Genomic DNA, 26,425 nt, shown 5'->3' with positions numbered 1-26,425 from the left:
AGAATGTTTTTTTAACCTGACAGTGATCAGAACACGGCACCTGTCGTGGATATTTTAAAAATAATACAGGACGTTTCACGTAACTGGAACCAAGAACTGAAAAAAAGAGCGATGAACCGTAACTGGATGAAACCAAATACAATCTGATTGCTGTTATGTGGCGCTCCTCAGAGTGTTTTTTTATATTCTGATTAATTGGTTAATTCACTGAAAATAGTCGTGTAAAGGTTTTAGCATTCATTTTAGGGACAAGTGTGTTTCGTTTAAGTTATAAGATGCGTTCAGAAATAATTGATCCAAGTTTTTGTAGCAACTTACCTCCTGCGTGTTCTTTATCGTATCTAAAGAAAGCCAGAAAAATATGAGAAAAAAACACCAAGTGACTGACCTCAAGCGCTACCATATTGCAGTGGTCCCAGCCATGTTTTGAACAAAAGAAACCTCCGCGCTGACGGTGCCCAAGCCAAGCCCAAGTGAGCGGTCACCGCTCAGTTGGACGGGTTGCACAATGATACTGTTACAGAAAATGGGCGATACCTTAATTACGCGACATCACTGCTTTACCTTCCTTTTTTTTTGTTTTGCATGACTGCTAGCTTAGGTCATGGCGTAGGTCAGGGCGCGCGCTTTCCAATGTTACGGACGAATATGCTGACGCACTTTCAAGACTATGACAGCGGTGTCGGCCGCTAACTTCGAGACGTTGAGCGCCCCCGCTTCGTTCGCCCACAGTGCGTCACAGTGCGTTTGGCAGTGCTTCAATATAGCAGCGCAAAAACGCAATCACGTGTTTGTTTTTCATTTTTCGCGGCATTTCTTTAAATAAATGGGCCACGTGGGAGATACTTTGCTGGAAAAAACTGTATCAATTATTTAACCCCCTGTAGAACTTGAGCTGCACTTGGCCCTAGAGTGAATATTAAATATTTTGCATAAATAATCTTAGCTGGTCACTAATCAAGCTGAATTAAAGAAATTGTCTGAGGAGTGCAACACAACGGGAAATGATATGTCGTTGGTGCCACTCAGTTGCGGTGAACTACACTTTTAATACTTGGTTCAAGTTACGTGAAAACATCTTCTGTATCCACTCCTTACGAGTTAATTTTTTCTTTTTTCAAGCGCCCGCCAACTGTAACGCTGCCTACAAGGACGATGCGCGTTACGAAAACACTGAGTATGGGAGCCTCAAAGGCTCACACGATAGCATGAGAGTAGCATGATAGCAGCGGCTGGATGCTACCAGCATAAGTACTCCAAATAAAATGCGCTGCAATGCACAAAAGAACGTGAATGATACACTGTACACAGTATGCAGACGAAGGAAAGATGACAATACAAAAGTAATAATAAATGAGGCAGTCACGTCGGGCCAGGCGTCGATGGATAAAACAAACATCAGTGCACACACGAGCAAAGTCATAATGACAAAAATGGTATAAAAAAAAACGATCTATGTTCATATGGGTAAGTAGCTTTCGGCTGCAGCAAGAAAAATACGGAATTAGCCATTTTGGATATCATGTGTAGTACGCTGAGGGCCGCCACTTTCTGGCGGCTTTTAATAGTTTGCATACGGGAAGTTTATAAGCCCATGATGTCACCTGTGACTAAAGCTCTCATTTAACCCGGGCAATTGCGACTTGGCATGTGTGGTACGTTCGGAATAAAAAAAATTAGGCAGACGAGCTCATCTCGTTTATTGCGACATTTTTCATATCCATGACTTCCTATGCTTGCGAACTATTAAGTACGGCAAAGCTGATTGCATTGGGTTCGGCAACAGTTTAAAACCTGATGCGCGAACAACGGCTCGGGCTGATTCAGGAGATTGACAACGCGCGCGAGTTCCGGAAACCGACCGCGGGCATGCCAATTAACTCCGAGGGAGTTAAAAGAGCGGCGCTAGTGGAAAGAAATGGCTCCCCTTTCGCGAGTAATTAGTCATGCTGTGAGCATGAATAATCTTCCCTGCGTTGGGGTGCGTCGTGCTTACAAGCATAATATCACGGAAAGTGATAAGCGCGGAGCGTGTTCAAAGCGCTCGCCGCTTTCATCTCTGGCTGCGCGCTCTAACTGGCTGCGGAGAAAGACTGTTACGTTTATTATCTGCTGTTTACGAAGCATTTCGTGAAAATAAACCGAAGGGAATGCTTGCCAAACAGAGCTTGTAAAGTTGTCCGATATGCGAACCGCATGGTCGTAAGCTTCAGGCCGTAAGTGGGTTGAAAAGGAAAAAAGAAGGAAGAAAACTGACAAGAAAAAAACAAAGGAGCGGTAGTCACAGAGCGCAGTTAAATAAGCGGTCAAAACTCCGTAGTATTACGGACCCGCGAAGCATCTGGTCTCGTTCGGCGCCTCGGCTGCGCGATAGAGCAGTTCCTCAGCGGCGTCCTATCGAGCCCGCTTATCGGGGGCTGACTGGCCAGCCGACCGGGCACGAAGCGCGATGCGTGCGCAGTCAAGCGACGGGCCCATTGGCGGGCACCGCTGCGCGCTGGCGATTTTCCGCCTCCGCGAAGTAAACGCGCACAGCAGCGCCCTTCGGCCAGCGGGTCAAACGCCGCCATCATTCACCTTCTGTTGCACAAGAGTGCAGATCCTGGCGGCGCCGTATAGGCCATAAAACGACGCGCCTATAGCTTCGGCCCCCGGTCCTCTCAGCTTACCCATGTGCAATCTGCGCAGCTGAGGACGCCGGCCGCAAGCCCAACGCTGGAAGCACGGACGAGGTCCTGTACATAGTCGTCGCAACGCTTTCGCGGCGCAATCTTCTTGATACATAGCAAAAGCGCACAGCGCACAGCAGACACGAGCGTAGATGTTCTTGATATGTAGGACAGCGAAAAGGACTCGGGCTTTGACATTATCATTCACAACTAAATGCTGCAAGCATCAACTAGTAGACGCGGGCTGCGAACCAAGTGCAAATTAGTGCACATTTCATACCTTAAACTGTCGGTCTTGCGCTGAGTATGATTGGTGTTTATTAGAAGCCTATGCCACAAATTAAATTTCATTTTTGAAATATTCAATGAGCAGGGGAATTACTGCTTCGTACTGCAGCACCGCAGACAAGCGACTTTCGCTTGCATTTCACTGCTACTGTGTAGAGGTTTTCATGATTTCCTCGTGCATCTGGAAGGAAAACGCTAGTTACGTTTTCGACAGGAAAGAAATAAAACCTGAGCGAGGTTACAATCAACTGAACTCTGTAGCTATCTTGATTCGGCGCATGGTGTATGTAACTTGGACAGAGTGTGTGCATGTCGATCGCTGGTGTCACTTATGCACGAACTGTATGAGCCGTACACAGGTGCATACGTACTTGGAGGATAATTCTGTGATCACCCTCCACCGAGAGTGGCATAGAGAGCATTTCCTCACTTGAATTCATATTGGATGACAAACATAGGCAATGTTGGATCTGGCGCCTGGGGATCGGTGATGCATATTTTATGCACTGGTCCCGACGTGTGCGAGATGATTACCGTGCTTACCTGCTTGGCGAGATCAGAACACTTGTGTCTGAAGAATTAACCTTCGTGAGAGATTTTCGTGACGTGGATGCTCGTATATAAATTAATGCGCCGCTCATATATCTCTTGAAATATTCGGATATAATTAGGAGCTCCATGCCCAAGTTCTACCTCAAAAGGCAGGCTGTAAGACCTTTGGAAGCTAAAACTGACACCAAGAGAGCAGAGGCCTCATTTATTTATAAGGTGATTGACGCGGATTAACGGTGCCCCGGCACCGGCTAATCCCGATAACGGACAGTTCGGTAGCCAAGGGGTTGTTCAGTACGAACACTTCTCAGCTTGCGAATAGCACCCTGACCTCGGGGCTCTGGTCTGCTGCGCCAGCTCTACCACCTAAACCGTGCATCGTTTTTTTTTGGGGGGGGACAGAAAAGTGCACCATACCAGCATTGCTTTGAATCACATATTTATACTTGAAGGCCCGGCCTGTTATGTCTAGACACCGTGAACTTTGGTGACAGCATTGCCCTCTATTTTCGACAGGGCAAATCATCGCGCGGCGCGTTCTGTTTTCCTTTTGTTTTGCGTAATGCACTAAGCTTATCATAAATAAAGCTTAGTCATTTCAAAGACAACAACAACAACAACAACAACAATAATAATAATAATAATAATAATAATAATAATAATAATAATAATAATAATAATAATAATAATAATAATAATAATAATAATAATAATAATAATAATAATAATAATAATAATAATAATAATAATAATAATAATAATAATAATAATAATAACAACATACCGTTTGTTGACACGACCAATAAGGAGCGGCCGCACGTGCCCTGCTAAGACAGTGAAGCTTCACTCCACCTGGGCCACGTCTCGCAACGCCGGCTGCACCTCCGGGAGATCCATCGACAGCATGTAAGCTTCTGCGATGTTTCATCGACACGTCATCATGAACTCTTGCCACGTTACATGAACTATTTGGCCGGCACCCTCGGCCCCGAATGTGTGCATCGACGCGCCAAAACTTTCGGACGCTTGGTGTATTCCTGGAGTTTTTTTTCCTTATTAAAGCCCAGAGAAGAAATTCCTAGACTCTTTACCGTGCACTGAAAATGAGCACCGCAACTAAGCTAGTTCCTCTTTCCAGCTTCTATTTGCCGCCGGCTCGAATCAATTACTGTTTCTCAGAATTTAGTCGAACGAGCCGAGCCCGCACCGCCTACGTATCGCATTGTCGGGTAACCTGGCGTTCCCGCAGTTTGTCGCACATGCCGAGCGGACTGCAGTATTCGAGTCCCCGGGGCAGCCAGCCAAACTTTCTAGAAGTAGCATGATAGATCGATCGATCGATCGATCGATCAATCAATCAATCAATCAATCAATCAATCAATCAATCAATCAATCAATCAATCAATCAATCGATCAATCAATCAATCAATCTATCTATCAATCATGTGACATCTCTGCGCTCCAACGGCAGGTCTCCACCGACTACTACACTGCTCGAGGTCTCGTTCGTCGCGACTACGCAGCGTGTGAAATCAATGGTTAATTTCTTGTTTGAATTCATATGCTTGCTGTAGGGTGGATGCTAATGAGTAACTATACTCCCTTAATTCGAATTTACTCCACCTTAAGACACCGTTCCCGCTTCCAGTTTTCGATCAATTCGGCCTCACCCTGACATCTCCTAGCCGTGCTGGTTAGCTTGTTTGTTAGAACGACTGCCCCGGACGCGCTGTGGTCCCGGCTTCTAGCCCTGAACCAGAATAGATTTTTCTTCAATTGCTGAGTTTCTTTGTAGCCATATGGCTTTCCTTCGCTGGGTGCTTATCAGTAACTACTCTCTTAATTCATGTCTGCTCCGCATCAGGGAATTCCCCTAAGCACATTACGTAAATACTGGTCAGCCTGTCGATGCTGTTCGTTGTAGCCAGCTTCCAGAAACGAGTCTATGACATTGCTCTACGTTTCAAAATCAAAGAAGTACATGGTAAAAAAAAAATGTTTTGGTCTTTGATCTGTTAAAGTACACAGGGTGATTTTTTTAACGTTTACAGATTTATATCTTGAAAACTGCGACAGATACTTCGGTGCGGTCTGTTAAGCTGCATTCCACAGCAAGGCGGACATTATGTACTTCATATGGATAATAATTAAACTATTAATTTCCTTAAATTAAATTATAAACATTTTGTTTTTCATTACAAGGGGAAAGCTTATATGTGAAACTGATAGCTGTCAGCATCGAAGATGAGCCCTATTTTTAATTCTTCTTAATCGGCAAAGTGTTTCGAAATATCTAACAACAAAAATACGCACTTAAACGCTTGTTGAGTTGGCTTTCCCGCAATGCATGTTTATAAAATAGTGTCTCTCGTACTTTTTGTGCAGCTAATACAGGCGCAGTTAGTGTGCTTGATGATGTAGACAAAGTTATCTTGGTTTAGTGGAGAGAAAACTGACGCCAATCAATATTTTTAACTTTACCCAACGTTTCGGGACCAACTCAGTCCCATCTTCAGGGGTGGCTAAAGTGTGCCAGCAGCAGCAGCGGGTTCCTGCCTTCGCTCTCCCTTTGTTAGCACGTGGTGCAGTGCACTAACGTACGCGGAGGGGAGCGTTCCTAGAGTCCTATTCATCGCCGCCTCTGTGAGCCGGATGTGCCATGACTCCACATGTCGCCTCTTGAGCACGTTTGGCTCCACGCCCATGACGTTCATTTCCTCGAAGGCTATCCGGTGGTCGGCGCGCCCGCAGTGTTCGGCGAGGGGGTTGCATTCCGAACTCATTACCCGGATGTCATTTTTGTGTTGCCTTATTCTTTGGCGGAGGTTTTTGTTTCGCCGATGTATGAAGCCGGGCATTTTGAGCATGGGATTTTGTAAACGACACCCGGTGTTGTTTTTCTCTGGGGACGCGGTCTTTCGGTAGCGGTAACAAGCGGTTTATTTGGGTTACACGGTGCAATGGAAGACTCTGGATTAATTCCTACCACCACAACTGCTTTAACACGCACTGCAATTTCAGCACTCAAGTTTCTTTTTTGTGTTTCAATACTCCGAAACGGGGCCGTAGTAGCCGGATGCCGAATCCACGACCCTGTGCTCTAGAAAAGAGAAATAGACAGTGTGCAAACAACCGTGGCAGATTTGTCATTCATGAAGCCTACGATTTAGTGGTCTGTGCAAAAGCCCGCCTACCTCGCATTTAAGGGAGCTCTTATCTTATGTTAACCTTGAAAAGTCGCAGTTGCACGCTTTAAAAATATCATTGAAGGTCCTTTCACAATGGTAACGTACTGTATTTTTCTAAGAGCTGTGCTAAAGGACCCGTTCGCTATCAAAAGTTCCGCCTTGCAGACACGATGGGCGTGCTCAGCCCCATCACCGCATTGCAAGCGTCCTTAATTTGCATACTTTGCAAGCACCGCTTATTTTCGCAAAGGCGAAGTCGCGATACAGTTGTTCCCGCAGTAGACACTGCTAAACGCGCCCTGAGAGGGCCCGATGTCTTAGTTATCTTTGTTTTTTCAACCCAAGGTTGAGCCACGACCCTAACCACTGCACGCATGTTGGAAAAAGAAACTGACATTTTAACAACGCCAGAGGCTAGCACACGCTTAGAAGAACAGCCACTATTTCACACTCTTCTTCACCTCTTGCTCAAAACGAAAAGGGAAGAAAAAAAAGCCCGGAAGCTCTAACAACGGCGTTCACCCGAAAGTTGCAAGAGGAGGCAGGTTTCGGAGACGATTGCTATCTTTGGAATGTCGTGGGCCTGAAGCAGCGTCTTCACGGTCGACGAAGCGCCCGCCCCCCGGGGCGATGTACGCAACGCCGGCGGTTCGTCCTTGCTCAACCGCAAGAGCGTAGCTCAGCGGGGAAATTTTTGCTATCTCTGTTCTTAGGCTGGTTGAATACCTCGGGGCGTCATTTGCCTTATTCTTAGCCAGCTCCAAGCTGATGCCACAGGCTGGCGCGTCAGCTTCCTCGGGCGGCTCTTCCCACCGCTCTTCTACTTCGTCTCAAACCGCGCATGCTTCAATTGTGTATATGCGAAAACATAGCCCCGCGTGCGCGCGTGTATGAGATAACACGAAGAGGCCAAGCGCAAGGCTGCTTCAAAGCTTTAAGCCGGCGCAGCAGTGCGTGTAGAGCGGTAGCATTCGGCTCTAAGTCTATTCGATTAGCGCCGGAATTGCTCTTGCTTAACAGGGCGATCAAATCAACCTCAGGGCTACATTCTGTCAAACACACCGAATTGCACGCGTTGCATCAGCTTAAAAATATGCGCATTTCTCTATCATCCCAACACTTTACAGACACGTGGCGCCAGTCGTGCCGTTTTCTTTTAAAAACTCGCTCCTGGCGTTGAAGAGTTTCCTTCTGTCGTTTTCCCATTCGTAAGCAAGACAAGTGGTGCGTTCATTTTGCTTAGACTCTTTAAGCTACTCCGCATGAATTCTGAAAACCTTCCTGATTCTTTCAGTCGCCCAGTACGTTTTCGTCGATACAATGAGTTGTCACATTCTTTTCACTCTTTTCCTTGCTTTCAATCTTTCTATCTCTCCACTTTCACCCCGGCTCTGGTGTAGAGCGTTGAACCAAATGCCTTATGGCTAGCCTCCTTGGCTTTCCTTTCTCCGCTGTCTCTGTCGTAATTTTCTTCTGGATGAACGTCACTTGAACGAACTTTTACAATCTAGGAACTTTTGCGAAAGCTCTGTTCGAAACACTATTGTAGCCAATGCAAATGAGTTTCTGCTGAACGAATTTCAGCGCACAGCAACCTTGAATTCAACACTTCAGTGCTTTTCTGGATCTGTCGTTTCTGAAGACGTGCAAAAATCTTCGTTCGCGATACTGCGGAGACTGTAATTTCGAAACTGCGCTCCTTTCGAACCTTCGCCGCTTGTAGCCTGAGCAGTAGCTCTGTGAATTGGCTACAGAATTTTCCTCAGTCGCAGTCACAGTTGCAAACAGACATCGATCGCGTTTCTAACAGCGACTTTACGGAATTCGCTTTTGGAGTAGCTGGTGCTTGACAGTAAAACAGAGATCTGGGCGAGTTGGACCTCCTTCCTGACAAAAGTTGAAGTGGAAACTTCGCAAAAAGGACAAGGAGAGGGAAAATATTGGATTCATACAGTTCTGGGAACTCGTTTTTTACGCCACAAAGCCGAAATCTATACCTTTGCTAACAACAACACTAAAAGCCTTTCATTTCGCCCCCTACAATCTTAACGGAAGCTTTTATCTGGTTACTTGTGTTGATGTCAACAATAAGCGCCAAAGTTTAGTGTAAAATTCCTGCTTTCTATCTAAAGTTCTACCTAAAGTTTAAAGTTCTCAGTTACCTGATATAATTTCCTTTCGTGACCATTTGTGTGCCCAATATTTAAGATGCTTAAAAGTTTCGGCAAGTTGGTGACAGATGAGCGAAGAATGGCGCGGCAGAAAAAGATGAGGACAAGAGGGTAACACACACACAAGTGCCTCGGTTGAAAGCGCTTGTGTATATGTTACCCTCTCGTCCTTGTCTTTTTCTGCCGCGCCATTGTTCGCTTAACACGCTAAATATTTATTTCTGTTCACCGCAGTAAACTTCAGTCGACCAAACTTTCACATCAGCGAGCATTTCCCTGTGGTTCCTTAAAGTTCGTTTAGTGGTATTTGAGGTCTTGAGTTTTGCTAAACAGTAAAGAAAAAAGGAATACTCGTAACCCTGAAAAATTACCTATAAACCTCAGTCCATCTCTTTGACCTAGCCGTCATTCATATCCGTTTGCCATAGGACTAAACTTTTTGGTGTAATCCTGGGCAAATACCTGAAATTCCATGATAATGAGCAATCCCCGCTTCAAAAAATTCCTTTCGGTATTCATATCATTATCAAAACGCGATATTACTTTCAACCAAATATCATTCTGTCATTGTACGATGCGCATATTTACAGCCACTTGTCTTACTTCATGTCATCTTGGGGTAAGACTTACGCTGTGCCTTTGGATCCGATTCAGAGACTTCAAAACCATGCGCTCCGACTAAAGACCTTCAGCCCATTTCGCGCTCGTTGTGCTCCACTGTATATTAATTTATATGTCCTGCCGGTTCAGCAGCTATTCAGTCATAAGCTCGCACTCATCATGTTCCGCCTCGTTCATCGCGATACATTTATTGATTAATTTACCGTTGCTTATCTTTCCAGTGCTAATAATATCAGATTTTATGAAAGCCTCAACCTTCTTCTTCCTGAGATACAAATTATGGAAGGTTCACCATGTTGTTTGCAGGAATTATTTATGGAATAACATACCCTATGAAATGAAGTCTTCTGCATGATTTCATTCATTTCACTGCCTTTCGAAACATCATTTTTTTCTATAGGTCACGAGGCTGACATTAAATCACGATTAGTACCACGATGTCTTTTTTGTACCCTTTTGTGCCCTAACTACTTTTATTATTGTATTTTATAACCCTACTGCGTCCTTCTATACCGTGCTTCGTATAAGTTCCGTAACGGAATTTATATTTATTTTGTGAGCTTTTGCATTGTTTATGCCTTTTGTTTATGTGAACTATTTCAAACGTATTGTATGACACTTATTATTTGCACTGTAATGTTTTATTTCCTGTTGCGTTCATATTTCACTAGTTGCTACTCTGTTTGTTGTATATATTTTATTCAAAGCACTCACTTTGTACTAGGAATTCCCCCACATAGTTTCCGAAATGTGGGACCTACTAAAAAATTCCATGTTTTGTGTGAAATTTCTACGCGTTAACAACGATAAACTTGAAATATAACTCGAACCATTTAAATACAGCTAGTGCCGTTTCTTAGCACTTCTACACTTCTACAAAACTTCTACAGCACTTCTACGTTTCTTAGCACTTGTAAATTTTGTTGTGCCAAGCCTAGCTCTAAGAATGCCAATTAATTATGACTATAAACCGCTAGCTTGCCACCACTGTATTCAGGGCATTTAGGTCAAGACCATTTCTCAAAAAAGGAGTGCTAATCGTGCTCGCAGCACGCCCGCAAGAACGTGGGTGAACAACTGCGCAGCCAGTTGAGACAGCCAAACTGTCGCAAAACGGGGCTCTCTCAGTTACGGTGTTATGGTGCTCGGTGATGGTGCTTTCTGGAACGCGCAGCATCAACAAACATTCAAAGTTATCGCCCCGGACAGCACGGGGGCGTGCGAGTAGTGACGCGTCCGTCGCGTTACGGCTTCCGCGCGAGCGCTTGCAAGCGTAGTTTGGGAGCTTGATGTCAACCTTTCCCCTTCCTTCCGCTTTGCTGCTTTTCGCGTCCAGGCGTGGCCGCCCGAGCGCTGAAACTTTCGGCTAGAAACGACGTATTTTTTTTAATTTTTGCTGTAAGCGACATGAAGGGAACCAAAGGCTTCCAAAGCCATTGGTGTGTGCATCTTTAGTTTCGTGCCGTGTGTTTGGCTAGGGTCTGTGATCTGCGGAAAATCCGCCTCTCAGCGTGCGCTCTTCCTCTCTTTTCCCTCCTCTCCGCTTCTTAGCAGTATAGTAACTTTCATGATTTTTAAACAAAGCCGCCTCCGCCTTCCTGCACCGATCGCAAGCCTATTTCATCGCATTCGTTCATACCAGCTTAAAATATTTATCGGTGCATGGGAACTATAGGAACCTAAGATTACCATGCATCTCTCATAATCGCTTCCTTATCCTTATTGCAAAGAAAAATAAAATGAGCTGCTTGGGTCAATTCTCAGGAAACGTGCCTGTTTGCAGGCTCTCCCTCGCGCATTCTACAAGAAAACCATTACAGCTGCAGTGTCTTTTCTGGACTCTAAGGCTGCCGCGAAAGCGCTCGTAAAAGTACGAGAAACGCAGCAAAACCTCAAATACGGAGAGACACAGTGATGTGCAGCGCTGCTTTTGTTTACGGGAATTCGGTATTCCAGTGATTAGGCCCTGCCAGATTTGGAGGATAAGCCTGTTGAGGATAAGAGGGCCCTGATGCCTGCAATGACCGAGCCACGCTCGCTGCTGCCACTTTCCCCCGAATCGTCGCGCAAATGGAAGCCGTGAATACTGCATAAAAGAGACTCTCTCAGGGGTCTCGGCTGTCCACTCCATGGAAGACGGGGGCCAGCGGGGCAGAAATCGAAACCGGGACGTTTTCCCATCTTCTTCCTTCTTGTTTACAACGAAACGACAAAGCAAAACTTGTCAGCCTGCGCTTTTTCTGTCCCCGCCGCCTCGGGAAGCGCACGCTCCCAGATAGATGCTCAGTGCGGCCGCCCTTCAGATCGAAGCGGCAGTTAATTGCGTCGAGCGGGATCGAGAATCTAATTTCCTTTGCTCCGGACAAGTCTACTTGCAGTTTTCATTTAACCGCCAATTTAAAGTTTCGAGCCGCCAATACTTATTTGTTTCTATCCTTCTTCGGAGAGACTCGAGAGAGGGAGACGCGAAAACAAGTTCCACGGTTTTGTGTATGCGTGTCTTTATTAGGAGTAAAGTCGTCTTTTCTCTCTTTTTTTTTATTGAAGCTTCTTCTGCCATTAACTCCTTCCCTTTTTCATTTTTTCTTTATCTCTCTAATCCGCTGTCGACGGAAACTTCAGCATCAGTAAGTGCCGAGAGCAGCCCACGAAAAGGACAAGATGAAATAGACACGGGCACGTCATTACGTAGATTTATTCAAAAATAATTTGGGTGTGCGCTGCGCAGATAAGGGCATGCCGCGAAAACTGCGAGCAAGCAAGGAATGTGCGCAGGAAATACACGTGCAGTAACATGCCGATCGTTTTTAGCCGCTGATTCCTTGGATGGAGCAAGGTATCAATTCAACGATCCTTTCTCGCCCGTATTATTCATATCTCTTGCAGCAAACATGACGTCTCGAAAGACATAGTTTAAGAAATGCATCATTAAACGCACTTTCCGGCAAAATTGCTTTTGTAGGTAGGGCTTCCTATTTCAAATGTAGAAGCGACAGAGTGATACAAAGACTCGAGGAAGGCAGACATAATCACCCTTCCTGCTTGGCTAAAATTGCAACATAAAACGGCAGCAGAAAGATGTTAATTCGGGATTTTTGGCGCACGTGTGCTTTTGGGGCAGGAAAACTGCTATCTAGAATAGAATTTCAGAGCACAAGATCCCGGTCTTCATTTAGTTCTGAAAACAACGTGCTTCCTATATTTTTTGTTTCCCTGAACCAGGTAGCAGATCTCCAAACAACTTCGCAGTGACGGTATTGCGGGGTTTATACATTTTCTTTGCGAAGAAACGCACAATTAAAATAAGAATCAAGGCAGTCGGAATGACCGGTGCGGGCGAATAAACGCGAAGAAAAGGGCGCAGACGGGCACATTTCTTCCATCTACACGGAACAAGAAAAAGAAGTGATAACCATTGTGGCGTGCAGTGAAAGCATAGAATTTTCATTTCTGAGCAACGACACTGATTAAGATGAGTGTTAGCAAAGTTTAAAGATAAGATGAAGTCACGGTGGGAAAGAGCGTAAAAAGGGTGACTTTTAAAAACATTTATATATTTTTGTTTTCAGAATTTTGAGAGATACGTTGGTGTCGTGTGTTGAGGTAGATTGTGCTTCCAGGCGGACATTATGTACCACATATAGATCAATAATTAGAAGATTACTTAATTTGAAATGAATAATAAACTTTTATAATTTTATTTGAAGGGAAGAAGGTTACAGTATGAAATTAATGGCCGTCAACATCATAGATGAGCCCTGTTTTTAAAATTTCTTAATCGGCAATGTAGTTCAAGATATCGGACATCAAAAATACTCAATTGAAAGCTTGTTGAGTTGGCTTTTCCGCATCACCTAATTATATAGTTGCATTGCTGCGCGTGGTATCGTCGCCGAAATCCAACTAACTTCTTCTACATCATGATATACACTTACTGCACCTGTATTTTCTGCATAAAAGGATAAAAGGTGCGAGGGACAACATTTTATAATTAAGCAATGCGGGAAAGCCAAATGAACGAGCTTTAAGATGCGTATTATTCACGTTAGATATTTCGAAACACGTTGCCGATAAAGAGAATTTAAAAGCTTGGCTAACCTTCGATGTTGCCGGCCATCAATTTCGCAATATAACCTTTTTCCCTAAAATAAAAATTATTTTAAGCTAGTTGTCTTATTATTGATCCAAATAATGTGCGCCTGCCTGTACAATCCAGCTAAACAGACCACACTGACGTACCTCGTATTCATTTTAAAAGAAAAAGCTGCAAAGGTTAAAAAAGATCACTTTGTAAAGTTCCAGGCTGACGACAGGGCTGAAAACAAAAATTATTAACTCAAGGAAGTCTTCTTGGCAACGATTTACTTGTTTTTCATTGATAACGAAGAAAGCAAGGACAAAAACAGATACATTTATTGCAATCAGAGGAAAAGAAACGAAAGAAAAACACGTGGAGTAAAAAATAGTGGAGGCACGGAAACTATCGGTACTTCGCGAATTTCGACAGAGAGACTCCGGTATAGGAAGAGGTTCTCGGAGAACTGCCTCCGCCTTGAGTGGCTTGATTAACTTTGTTAAAGAGTCGCCTCGGCTTTCGTTTCGCTACATTTATACCGCCTACTTTCGCTCATCTTTCGGGCCTCTGCGGGCTGTGTAGCCTTGTGACGAAATCGCAATATAAACTTTTTCCCCGAACTGCACTCACTGAGGGGACAAATTGAGCCACTCGTACTAACCGTCGCTGCAATCAGTCTTTCTTCGGCCCTTGTTTCATTCCTCGATACGTGCCGCTTAACGGCCGACGTTGACTTTTCTCTAATTCAGACGGACCGATGTTCCGCCTACAATTCTGATTAGTGTATAACGGGTGGCCGCTTTACTCCGGTAGGCTCGGCGCCCCCTCCCCCTCTGCGGTCGCGGCCAGCGCAGACAGCGCGCTTGGCGTGGCGCGCCGCTCACAGATTTCTAGAGGGCCGACGCGCCCCTGTCTGTATCGACCCGCCTCTTCCCAATAACGTTGCCTTCGGCAGTGCGCGAGATTTATGAAGCCACTGCGACACGACACCCAATAATCATCGTTAGTTTCGCTCGCGTTATTAACACGGCGCTGGGTCCGCGGCTGTATCTAATGGTGGCCGGAAACCACTCTGCGCACAGCGGCGTACTCGCGCGGTCGACGCCTGCAGCCTTGGTATATACACGCGGCAAACAGTAGGACGCAGAGTGGCCATGGCTTTCGGCACTCTTGTTTCTGACAGTATTCATGGCCCCGTGGCTTTTGTCCCCCCCCCCCCCCCCTCTCTCCCACTCGCTGCCTCTCCTTGGTAGAGAGCGCCGCGCTGTGACGCAGAAAAAGAAAACACTTGGCGCAGAAAGGAATGTCTTTGCGGTTGAACATGGTGCGCCGCTCTGACCTCTCGTTGAGTGTCTGCCCCGCGCTGCTTTCCTGCTTCTGCTCTGCTTTGTTTGCGCAGCCTCGTGTGCGCAAAATAAACCTTCGCGTCTCTCTCGGTCCTTCTCAGCCAAACTAACCGTGCACTACCGAACCGAAATACCGGGTTCGTCTAGGCTTCCGCCAGAGGAGACTCGTCTTACGTTTGAGTGGAAAAGTTAAGGCGAGAAGTGAGCGAACATGTTTTGTACGTCCCGCGCAAGTTCGCAACGACCGCTATCATTTACCGATGGTAGGGTTGTCTGAAGGGGTGGAAAAAAAAGAAAGAAACGAGGGAGCTGTGCATAGTCTCCGCTGTAACTGCGCAATATCGGTGCATGAAAGAGCGCTCTGAAAAGAATTTTTGACGTCAGATACGTTGCTGCGATGAAAACGTCATAAAACTTTGTTCTACGTAATGCTCATCTTGTGTTGAAATTGGCTCGATGTTCTTGTGCGAATAAGTCTAGAAATATGGAAGCGGTGGAAAAACTCCCAACAGCGCCCAGAAGTCCCCTCAGCTTACATTTAGCGATAGCCTAAGAAACGTTACGGCAATTGCTTCTCGCGTAACGCCTCCGCTGCGCCATTGCGCTTCGCGCATTTGGCTTCAGCCTTGCGCTGTTGCACGTGCTGTTGCAGCTCGGGGTCTACCTGGCGCTTCCGTCGCATAGCGTCCTTTGCAATCGCTATGGGATCGCACTGTCGAGCTTGGCGCTTTGCTGCTGCGTCACGTTCATGTACCGCAGGATTCTGACGAAACCGCCGCTGCCGTTCAGCAGCCGCGGCACGCTTCTTTTACGCTAGTATCAGATCCCGCGACGCAGTTGGCTCTGGTTCCATCACACGTCCGGTCGCACCGAAGATCAGCGGAAGACAGGCAAGAGCACGCGCTCCGCACGCTTATTGATTCTGAGCGCCTCCGAGTGGTTCCGAGTGTACTCCGAACAGCTCCGAGTGAAGACGTTTTGTGACGTCACAGCTCATATTGTATATGGCGTCGCACTCTCTTCAACTCGAGATTTGCCCCTTTTTTAATTAACGGTAACTGTCTCTGACTCTTGATGCACTCATATGGTACAGTTTTACATTCTGCGTCTTCAAGACATTATTTTACGCGATTTGGCTTTAAATTCACTATAATCCGTCAAACGCGGTGGCGGTGTGACCGTGTGACTTCGAACGTGCTTCAAGCTTCCGGTTTCCAGTTTCCGATGTCAGGTGAGGCCTTTCATCATCACCATCATCAGCGAGCGTGACTACGCTCACTGCAGGGCAAAGGCCTCTTCCATGTCTTTACAATTAACCCTGTCCTTTTCAAGCTGCGGCCACCGTATCCCCACAAACTTCTTAATCTCACCCCCCCCCCCCCCCATGCAACGCTTGCCTTCTCTTGGAATCCACTCCGCTACACTTAAGAACCAGCGGTTATCTTGCCTTCGCCTTACATGCCTTGCCCAAGCCCATTTCTACCTCTTGATTTCGACTAGGATGACATTAACTCGCTTTGTTCCCACACCGACTCTACCCGCTTGCGGTGTCTTAACGTTACACCTGTCATTCTTCTTTCCATAGCTCGCTGCGAGGCTTTTATACTTCGCGTAAAAGCAACATTTATGTCACTGGGGTGACGAAAGAAGATTCTTAGTATCCACACGACGACATCTCATTAGTCCAGCAGGCATCCGGAACCAAAAAGGTTATTGACTCTTTAAGTTAAGGTTTATTTACGGGTCACGTGTTTGTGCCAAAGCACCTTTGAAACTTGATATAATATTTTAACAATCCTCGTTACTGAAGCATTAGATTACAGCCAGGCACGAGCATTCAGCAAGCAACCACACTTATGTAAATCCTTGATTGGTTCCGATTGCCGACGAAAAATGTTTTTTTTTTTCAAGGAACACAAAAGCAAACGTAGAAATTTTATCCTTCTTGCACAGGTCTTCCCATATTCGTTAAAGCTGTCACAATTTTCGCTCATAACCGCTCGCATAATTGGAGTACTACATGAACAGCTGCTCACGTTGCAGTGTTTGATGAGAACTGTTTAACCTAACCCAAACACAGCAGCCGGTTAATAAACTCTGCTGCCCTCGTGCGACAACGAATGAGTGTAATACAGCGTTCGTAGACAGACAAGCGGTTGGCAGTCAGGCAAGAAACGAAATCGGGGTGAAGGGGTTCAGATACGGCTGCTGAGCACTTACGCTGAATTAAATTAGGTGCGGAGTTCCTGGCGCGACGAAATCCCTCAATATATTTTCCTCAGCGCATACGAGCAAGAAGAACAAAGTTGCGCGACGGCCAGAAAGTGCGCCGAGGAACGATATTGAAAAGCTTTGGTTATCTACTTTTTTCGCCAGGTTTTACTGCATTTATGAAAAATATATCATTTATTCGCTCTAGTCTGCGGCCGAAGACATCGTGCGCTGCGAGTTTTGTAAGATTCAGCGGGCGCCATTCAATATCGGTTTCTCCTATTGCGTATATGGATTGCGTTGTACTGAAGTGCCGGCTAGGGTTTGATAGAATACAATGTTTTATGGAAGCGCTTGCCCTCTGGGCTCGCACTGAATGGGACTTCGTTACTGTGGGTAGTAAAAATAAATGCAGAGAGCTACGTGACGTAGCGTTTAGTCAGTGGAGCAATGCGGTGCGTTGACTCAATCCTGTATAAGGCCACAGGCGTCTGGGAGATTTATTTTTTGCCCTAGTGAACACCCGCTACATCAGCCCTTGCGGGCAATACAGGCACGGGATTCACGAACTGCCACCGCCGTTGCTTGCTAAACTCCCTCGAAATGCCCCCCCCCCCCCCCCCGATCTTTTCTTCTATAGCGGCAGTACGGAGGAGGCCGATATATAAGAAGATATTCTTTATTGTGCGCGCGTAATCAAGCGAGATTTAGTGTCGCTATTACTCACTCGTAGAGCCCGAGCAAGGTTCTAAGGAGCTGACTCTTGCGCAGTGGCTTTGCTAGACAAATCAGATCGAGATGTGTGAGACATTCGTTGTTTTTTTTTATGAATGCGATCGAATTGTATGCACTGGTAAGAAAAATAGCGGAAAGCCATATACCTCATTGACCCTTATTTTTGGTACCGCGAGTATCCGCCGTGTTCCTTGTGAACAAATAATTATTCCGAACAAGGCTGTGTAAAGTAAAAATTTTCAGAAACGGACCAGCATGCACGGGCAGACTTCTTGATACTCGGTACATATACCTATAATAGCCTAAAGCAATGTAATAGTATCGGTCAGGGATTTATAGGGGGCAGCTGCAGGCGACAGCGTCTGTCTCAGAATATCCATCATTTAGATGCTGAATCTCGGATATTCAAAATTTGTATTATTACAGTGGGAAAGTTCTTTGTTACACAAGTGAAAAGGGCATATCTATCTCAGAGAGCAAAGCAGGAAATAAGTGGAAGTGTATGGACTTTCAACTTAATACTGTTAATCGAGGATGAATCTGCTTATAGCGCATCTGCTTCGAATTCTCCAACGAACAAAATGTGAATCAGCTAGGCTGAAGGAAGCAGGATGGTTTATAAACTCCACGAACTCATAGAATGTGAGAACTTTCTCTCCTTGCCTTCCTTATAATAGCAGGTGGACAAAAACATTTGCTATCCCCAGTTCACCTCGTTAAACATACGAAACTGTTTTAAAAATTATGGGTCGAGGGACTGTTATTATTCTCTCAAAAAACTACGCACGAATTCGTGGAGATTTCTTACGATTTGATTGCAGTGGAGACGGCCACATTTTACAGGCACATTATTCGCATTTATTATCTAAAAAACGGGCAAGTATAGTCTGCGCCTTATAGGCTGCATGTTTTGCAGCTGAAAATAAAATGAAATTTCCAATAACGTATCGTCACTTTGTTTGTTATTCAAGTGTTTCTCAATTTCTTTCGTTAAAACTGTTGTTTATAAATTGTTCTCTTGCTTTCTTTATTGATAAACCCTTTGTATGCTTCTTTCTGTTGAGCGCTACTGATGTAGTATGTCTTGTTTAAAACCTGAATTACTGCTCTTGAATTTAGTTATTACTTGTGTCGTCTGCTGCCATACAATTCAGTGTTTTCCTGGGTCTTCGTAAAGCTGTTCAGTCAGTTGTACGGCTTTTAGCCCCGGTTACCTTTCAGATTACGAAAAATAAACTTTGAGTTGATCTGATTTGATATTGTTCAGCCGAAGGAAGCCGCGTACAACGCTGTAGCGTTGCACCTGTGTGCTTGCGCCTAAAATGGTTTCAATTGTTTGTTTCCTCCTCATTTCAAAAGTATCTCAAGAAGCAGCAAAAAGAAAACGGTTAAGCCCTGACGTACAGTTTTCGACGAAAGAACATTCTAGAAAACGAACAAAACAGATAAAAAAAAACGAAACCTATTGGAAGAAAGCTGATTCTAGCCACTGACGCATTATGAATTCCTGCTCTTTCAAAAAACTTCTCTTCACACGCGTTTTCCTCCTGTTCTCTCAGTTGCCACTGCTTTATTCTTTCGTCCGACGGTCTGTTTAACCGGTCATTTCAATTGTATTTTCGTTGCCAGGAGCAGCCCAGCGGTCTCAGCGCACCCCGCACTGCAGCCCACATCTGACGGCTGTTCGTCCCGCTGCGTACTCCCAAGAACCAAATAAGTCCAGAGATTTTCTTATGAGGTCAGTCCACTCTCAATGCTTCTCTTGTGCACGCTAACAGGGATGCGGTACTTAAAGAAAGTATCGTGAAGTCTACACTAACAAAAAAAAAGGGACACTTGTCGTGGTGAAAAGATAAATGGCGGAATCGAGCCCTCGTCGTATACCTTTACTGCACACATGTAAATGCGACGGGACAAAAGGACCAGCGATATCGTAGCCATCCATCTTGATGTGTGATTGATCCTGCAGAAACGATGCCGCTTTCGCCTCACGTCAACCCCTCTTCAATACCGTACCCAAACGTATCCAATACACAAATGTATCAAAGCCCCTGGTCGCCGCCATCATTGGGAACCAGGCCTACAGGGGTTCCACCCGGAGAGTTTTATCCATTTTATTTTAAAAAAATATCTTTTTCGCTCCCCCATTCACGCATCTAAATCCTTCTCCACGAAAAAAAAATTAAAAATTCCCCTCCCTTTGTTCCTTTGTTCCACATGACTAGGACCGCCTAGCCATGTGGCCAGAGTTCGCACTTTCTGGAGAGCCGGCACACATGAACCCCCGTCTATCAGACGCACAGGCCCAATTGGACAGCACTGGTTTTCTACAGTAGAGAAGGGGGAAGTGAGAAATATAGTATTTTTCAGTTACAACATAATACGCCGACAAAGTTTACCAGAAGGAAGTCCCTCACAGGGTTAACCATGTTAAGCTGGGTTACGAAACCGCGGGTGTCGGGGGCCCACACTGGATTTGGCGGACGAACAGCAAATGCAGAATATAGTAGGTAACATATATTCTTAGGAAGTACAGGATGGAAATAATATTGGAGACTTATTACTCTCTGATTGTTTCTGCACTTTGTCACTGGGTCCAGTGGTGGCACCTTATTATTAGGTAAAGACTAGTCGATGCGGTGGATGCTAACACTGCTGTAGGATTAAATGAAAAAGCACTCTTGTGTAACGCCGGCACTGAGCCACTTCTGTAGTCTGCTTTTCCCAGCGCAACGTCCTTGGCTGCGATGCATTGGCAGCTTAGGTTAAGGTAGTGCAGATTATGGCGGCTCTCTATCTTCACCTCATAAAAACGTTGAGCGCCGTGTATAGCTGCCCAGCTAGGAGAAAAATAATGATTGCTGAGCGCTGGCGCGCCAGGTTCGTATTTGCGGCAGCTCCTCCTTTTCGCGTAAGCTTTGGTTGAGCGCATCCTAAAACTCCGCAATCCACTCATCTGTCCTTGTAGAACCTAACATTTCGTCCTAGCGTTCTGAAAGCTAGACATTCCTTTCAAGCGGCGACACCTGTTGCGGTTGCACAACAAAACGCAGTTGTGTTTCCGTCTCTCACTGAGGAGTGGAGGCTGCTACCGCGAGGCGAAGGCTTCCACAGGTGTGCTGTTCTCGCGCACCCTCGCGAAAATCCCGCAGCCTCGCGCATACAGCTTCTTACACTCGACTGCCAACAAGTTGTGAGAGGGAGCAGAGTCCGCTTTAAAGTGAGGTTTTGGGTTAAACGTTTGGCCGGATATGCGACGTTTGTTAAATACCAAGCTGTTTCGTCATTTACTGTCCTTGCTAATCCCAATGACCTGCCTTTGCTGCAGAACAGAAAATATTGCTTCTACTGCCCTGTAGGTTTGTGACCACTGGCCGCCAAATACTTCACCGTGGCGACACTTTGGGTAAAAAGAAAAAAAGAAATTAAACTGCCGGAAGATTTCTAGCAAAAACTGCCGAGAAAAACTGCACATGACATGATCTTACCGTGCTCTTTGTTTCTTCCGTCTATGATAATTTGAGTTTTCGATCTCATATATCCACACGCAGAGCGTGCATACGCTACCCCCATTCGCATGTGCAGTCTTTGTCAAAAGTTTGGAGACCGCCATGACATTTGCCGAAGCGGAAGCACTGTCGGATGCGTCCGCCAGTGTCGAGGTTGCGCCTTGCGAGGAGGCATGTCCCTCTCCCTGTAGTGTTCTTGCTTGCAGTGAGGCCTGGTGAGAGAGAGAGAAGAATGTGCTCGGCAACTCTCCCTCGCTGGCCACGGTTGAGGTGGCCCTAAAACTCGCATGCTGCTCTCAGAGCGGGCGTCGATAATCGCTGAGCAAACTCGCAGAGCTGCTATTTGAGCGTTAGAATACTTCGTAATTAGACAGCGCCACTGCTGTCTCACTGTTGTCTATTGCGACTGAGCGTTCCATGCGCACCGATCAATAAAGCAGTTTTTTTTTTCCTTGTAACGTTCACACATTAAAGGCCAGGCAAATTCAGTTAACAGATACGTTTTTTTTTTGTTTCTGAGGCACACGCCAGTCTGTGTGTAGCTTATCTCCCTTTCATGAGCAAGAAGTTCGTTTTGTCTCAAGCGACAATGCAAAAGACGACTAGTGACGGCTAGCAGCTGTGCTTTAACCGGCACTGAAAAGATGGCTAGTGGCTATGATGAAAAACCTCCCTCTATGGTGTTGTCAACAAACAACCAGCATGTCGAAGCTTGCGCTCGACCGAGATAGCCACTCTTTAGGGCCTTCTTTGGTGGCAAAGGCGAAGCCGCCGACGCTCTATACGCGTAAGCACTGCTAGCTGAGTCCGTTGATAATAACGAATGACCCCTTTCCCCATATTCTTGCGTGGTATGGGTCGTCTAACTCATAGCACGGACTCCATTCTTATCGCGTTAAGCCCGGAAGCTAGCTTTGATCCAGTTGTGGTGCTCGGTGATTACGCCGTTCGCACAATTATTCCGGGAAGCGGCGGGCGAGAAGAGCTCCTTTGTGTAGGTGGCACGCATTTAGCCGCTGTAAAACGGTCGTTCGTAATTCCGCGGCTGACCGATAAGCTAATGTGCGTCATCTGAGCCCGGGCAGTTGGCGCCGGCCGTGGGGCTAGCCGGAAGTCGTCCTCATGTTGGTAGAGCATACGTCACCCGGTGGGCTCCCGTCTAATCTGCGAGCAAAGCCATCGAGCAAATAAACAGCTTCGTTCTTAACGAATTCTGAGTTGTGGAAAGGACGACCAATAATGCATCTTAGAAGTGGGCTCACAAAAAAGCTAACTATGTCCGGTGTGACGCATTAAGAATGCGGTCTTTAGCAGAATTTCTATTTCTGTGCGCACATTAAAGCGCCAATGTGTACATTATGCGGTGTTCCGAAAATGCAAATGGCGCAGCAGTCGAATGTGCTGGTTTATCAAAAGAATGTGATCTTTTCTCAGTGATTATCTGTACTCTTCGGTGTTATTAAAACAGTGTTGCTTTGGCGTCATCAGTGTAATAATGTTACATTATTCACTACACGCCATACTCATACACCTGCAATACTTCTGTGGTCCTAAATCGCGTTGCGAGCCAATCAGCGAGACTGGAAAATGGCATACGTAAACGTCGCCAATGGTAGCCGACAATCAGATAGGGCGCTTTTGTGAAATGGCATCAGATATGTTTAACAGTCGCAGTTGATGGAAGTCACACACACAAAAAAAGGAATGCGTTCTTACGGTGCCTGTAGGCCACCTGATGTTCAGTCCCAAATCACAACCCTTATTGGCACTGCTGTGGTTTTAGTGTCGTTGCACACAACGAACTTTTGCTAGGAAGCGAGCGCTAACGTTGTTGAGGGGTTGCTTATCCTTGCCTACAGTGCGTTCTATACCGCGGCATGCAAGTCTAACCTTCGACGGCTGAAGAATGTAATCGGAACTCAAATGGTGTGTTCGTAAGTGCGCCGAGACTGGCACTGTAGCGCCAGATTCTCTGAAGTTCGTATTTGAACTATAAGCCTGCATGTTGATCACTGCCTCTTTGTCAAATGAAAAAAAAAATCATTCAAAATTTATTTTATCATGCGCCGGTCTTCTTTTATTCTACTTTGGTAATAGTATACAAAGCTGCGCGGTGTTTTTGAGCACTTCGCTAGATCCGAGTTTTCAGTACAATAACCTCTTTATGATTCTACGAGGTTGGGATTTTGAATGTCGCGTTGGTTCTACTTAACTGTAAAAAAAATCTTCCTTTAAAGGCAAAAGCTGCTGCTAAATTGTTGCCGGAGGCCTCCCGCAATCTGTAAAACGTCCCATTCGATAAACACGACAAATCTTCTGTCGTCACGTCAGATTTTCTCTAATGCTTCTGGCCATGAACTTGCAACAACAAACTTTTGTGTAGTTAGTATACTTGGAAATTACTACAAACAACCGAAAAGCACCACAGTACTTTAGAAATCATTACAAAACAAAAGACAAATCTTTCGTTATGACAATACTACGAAGCGTTTTGTAGTATTTCTTACACAGTTCTCTTGTTTTTTCTCCGACTGCCGTAAAAATGATGGGTGTTGTGCGAATAATACAAGCTGGGTAAAATGCAGACGGAAGACCACCATAAAAGTAATGCACACACCCACTCCATAAGATAATACGGAGCGCTTATTTTTTAAAGCACCTGCTCCATAATACTTTTTTGTGTCATTGCCTGCTTTCGACAGAGGACGACGAAGCACTAAGACAGGCATTCATGCGCAATTTGCACACTGTAATCACATTATCAGTGCTCCATAATTCCTGTAATGGCAGTACGTAACTCGGACCTGCTTGCTCCCGCTTATATCTCTCTTCATGGGACTCTCACTTGTCCATTGATCCTAGTTATTTCATTTATTTCGACCGTAATGATAACACAAAGGGTGAGTGCAATTTAGTAGGTTAAGCTGCTGACAGGTCTTATTTTATGAACCACATTAGATATGCCTTGCGTATCCATATATGCAAGTGTTTACATGGATACATTCGGTGCAGTTGGATGAACCAATGGACGCATGAATGAACTGGGCTTTCCAGTTGGCAAAGGTTGACCTGGTGGTACCTGCGGCTTTGACCCTGTAGCTCCGAGCGCGCAGATCGGGATGAGCTCTGAATCCGAGTCAGAGGAGGTTTCGTCAAGCCGAATATGCAAGGCGCTTTCAGAGCGCTCAATTGACGTAAACAATACACAAAAAGCCTTTCTTGGCACCGACTGGTAGCAACATTCACGTACTTTCTTTATCCCGCTGTGTACTTTTCCGTCAAAGCACATCCATATTCTATCCTGGGAGCACTCGCTGATTGATCAGCAGCGCGATATGACTTTTGATCTTGGTCAGCGTGGTCTTCACTCAGTTCGTCAGGTGACTGTGCCACATAAGCCGCAAGAACATTGCACTTTCGCTGCGCGCATGCATATTTTCTGCACTTGACGCTCTAATGAGCACGTCTACTGAATTTTCACCGTCAAAATAAAGGAGCCGCAAAAGATGTCTCGTCAAAAATGCAGGCATATACACCACAGGGCTCAGTCCCGCGGCTGGACCCTGCGCTAAGCCTTTTCCATGCTTGTAAGCGCCACTGACGCGGTCACCTATGTTAGCAAGGTGGGCTGCTACCCACAGCAAAGAAGCGGTCTGAGACACCGGCATAAACTTTTGAACTTCGTTGGCTTTAAGCTTGCGCAGAACTCGAGTGCAACATCAAAAAATAGCAACAGAGCCACTTCGCCGCCTTCCACCACCGACCTCTCCGTCGTATATCACCGCCGTGCAGGCGCCGCGATAGGATTGATTAGAAGTTCTCACGTGACCGAGAGCGCCTCAAATGCTACGATAAGAAATTTGGAGCGCCTCACGACACTTTGAACGAAATACTAGTGCTCCAAAGGAGCCAGCGAAATTTAGTCAGAGCGCTCGATTTCTACCAGCCGAATGCACGTTTGTATCTCAGAGCGCTCCAGAGCTCACAGATGCGACCCACCGACGATATCATAGCCGTTTTTACATGAATACGACAACTGGCGTATCGCGTCGCATCAATTTTCTAGCGCATGGCATTCTTGTAAACGGCGATAATGCGCTAGGAAAGTGCGTCACATCAATGCGCCAAACGGGGGTTGATCGAGAAAGGCAACGCGACTTAGTTTAGAAGAAATTCTATTTCGGCCAGATGGTTCATTGTACTCGAGAAAAGAAAACAGTAGCGCCGAAAAGCACACATACACTGTCCTACGCCGTCACACACAGTGTCGTACACTGTCTCGCACTGTCCTATGTCGTTCTTCTGCTGTGTGTGTGTTTTTTCGGTGCTACTGTTTTCCTTTCCCGAGTGCAAGTCGACTTCCGCGCTGAATGGAAACAGGTTTGGTGGTGCCCCTCCTCCCTGTGGTGGCTGTACAATACTCCCTGAGCCGGATAACAAAGCAGACTGCGCTCAATATGAGAGTGGCTGGACCCATACGCCACGTGCAACGGGCGAGGGGTCAACGCGCCCCGCCAGACATCATGCGGTACATGTAAATAGTAGCGTATCGGCTCCGCGAGATACGCATGCGATGCGCTACTGTAGTACTAATGTAAACACGGCTCACGAGTGGCCAGTTAGAACGTGACCTGCCAGTCACGGCTGCGCTCATGTTCTCGCGATTTGAAGCGTCCATAGAGACCATGTAAGAAATACACCGCTCGCATCAGCACTGCTGGACTTTTGATTGCCTTGAATCCAAGATACGGGGAAAATACGAACCAAATACAGAGGAATCGTCCGTTTTCCACTTCATTGCACATGTCGTAACCTAATTATGAACTGTTCTACCAGAAAATAACGCAAAATGTTTAAATTAGAATCGAGTCAAAATTGACCTCTGATCTCGCACTGAAGCGTCCTTTCAAACATTCTTTGAACCTGACACGTTCTTGCGTGCCGCTAGTGTTTCCAAGCGTCGGTGCTAGTGATTTAGATTTCTGGTCATGAAAAGCAGTCAGTGAACGGTTGTGACTTGACATGACCATTTTAAAACACATTTCGGATTAAATTGCTGC

General features: G+C 45.8%; 1 protein-coding gene across 3 annotated transcripts in view; it reads left to right on the top strand.

Moving 5' to 3' along the window:
• Oamb (Octopamine receptor in mushroom bodies) overlaps positions 1-26,425 on the top strand; it is a 508,904-nt gene that overhangs the window by 147,162 nt on the left and 335,317 nt on the right. For all 3 annotated transcript variants that reach the window (XM_077646921.1, XM_077646919.1, XM_077646920.1), the window contains exon 2: positions 19,486-19,594. The gene's annotated coding sequence lies outside the window, so the exon portion shown is untranslated. The remainder of the gene's footprint in view (positions 1-19,485; positions 19,595-26,425) is intronic.

Source organism: Amblyomma americanum, chromosome 1 (assembly GCF_052857255.1).
Source record: "Amblyomma americanum isolate KBUSLIRL-KWMA chromosome 1, ASM5285725v1, whole genome shotgun sequence".
Taxonomy (NCBI): Eukaryota; Metazoa; Arthropoda; class Arachnida; order Ixodida; family Ixodidae; genus Amblyomma; species Amblyomma americanum.
This window is presented reverse-complemented; position numbering and strand designations above follow the sequence as displayed.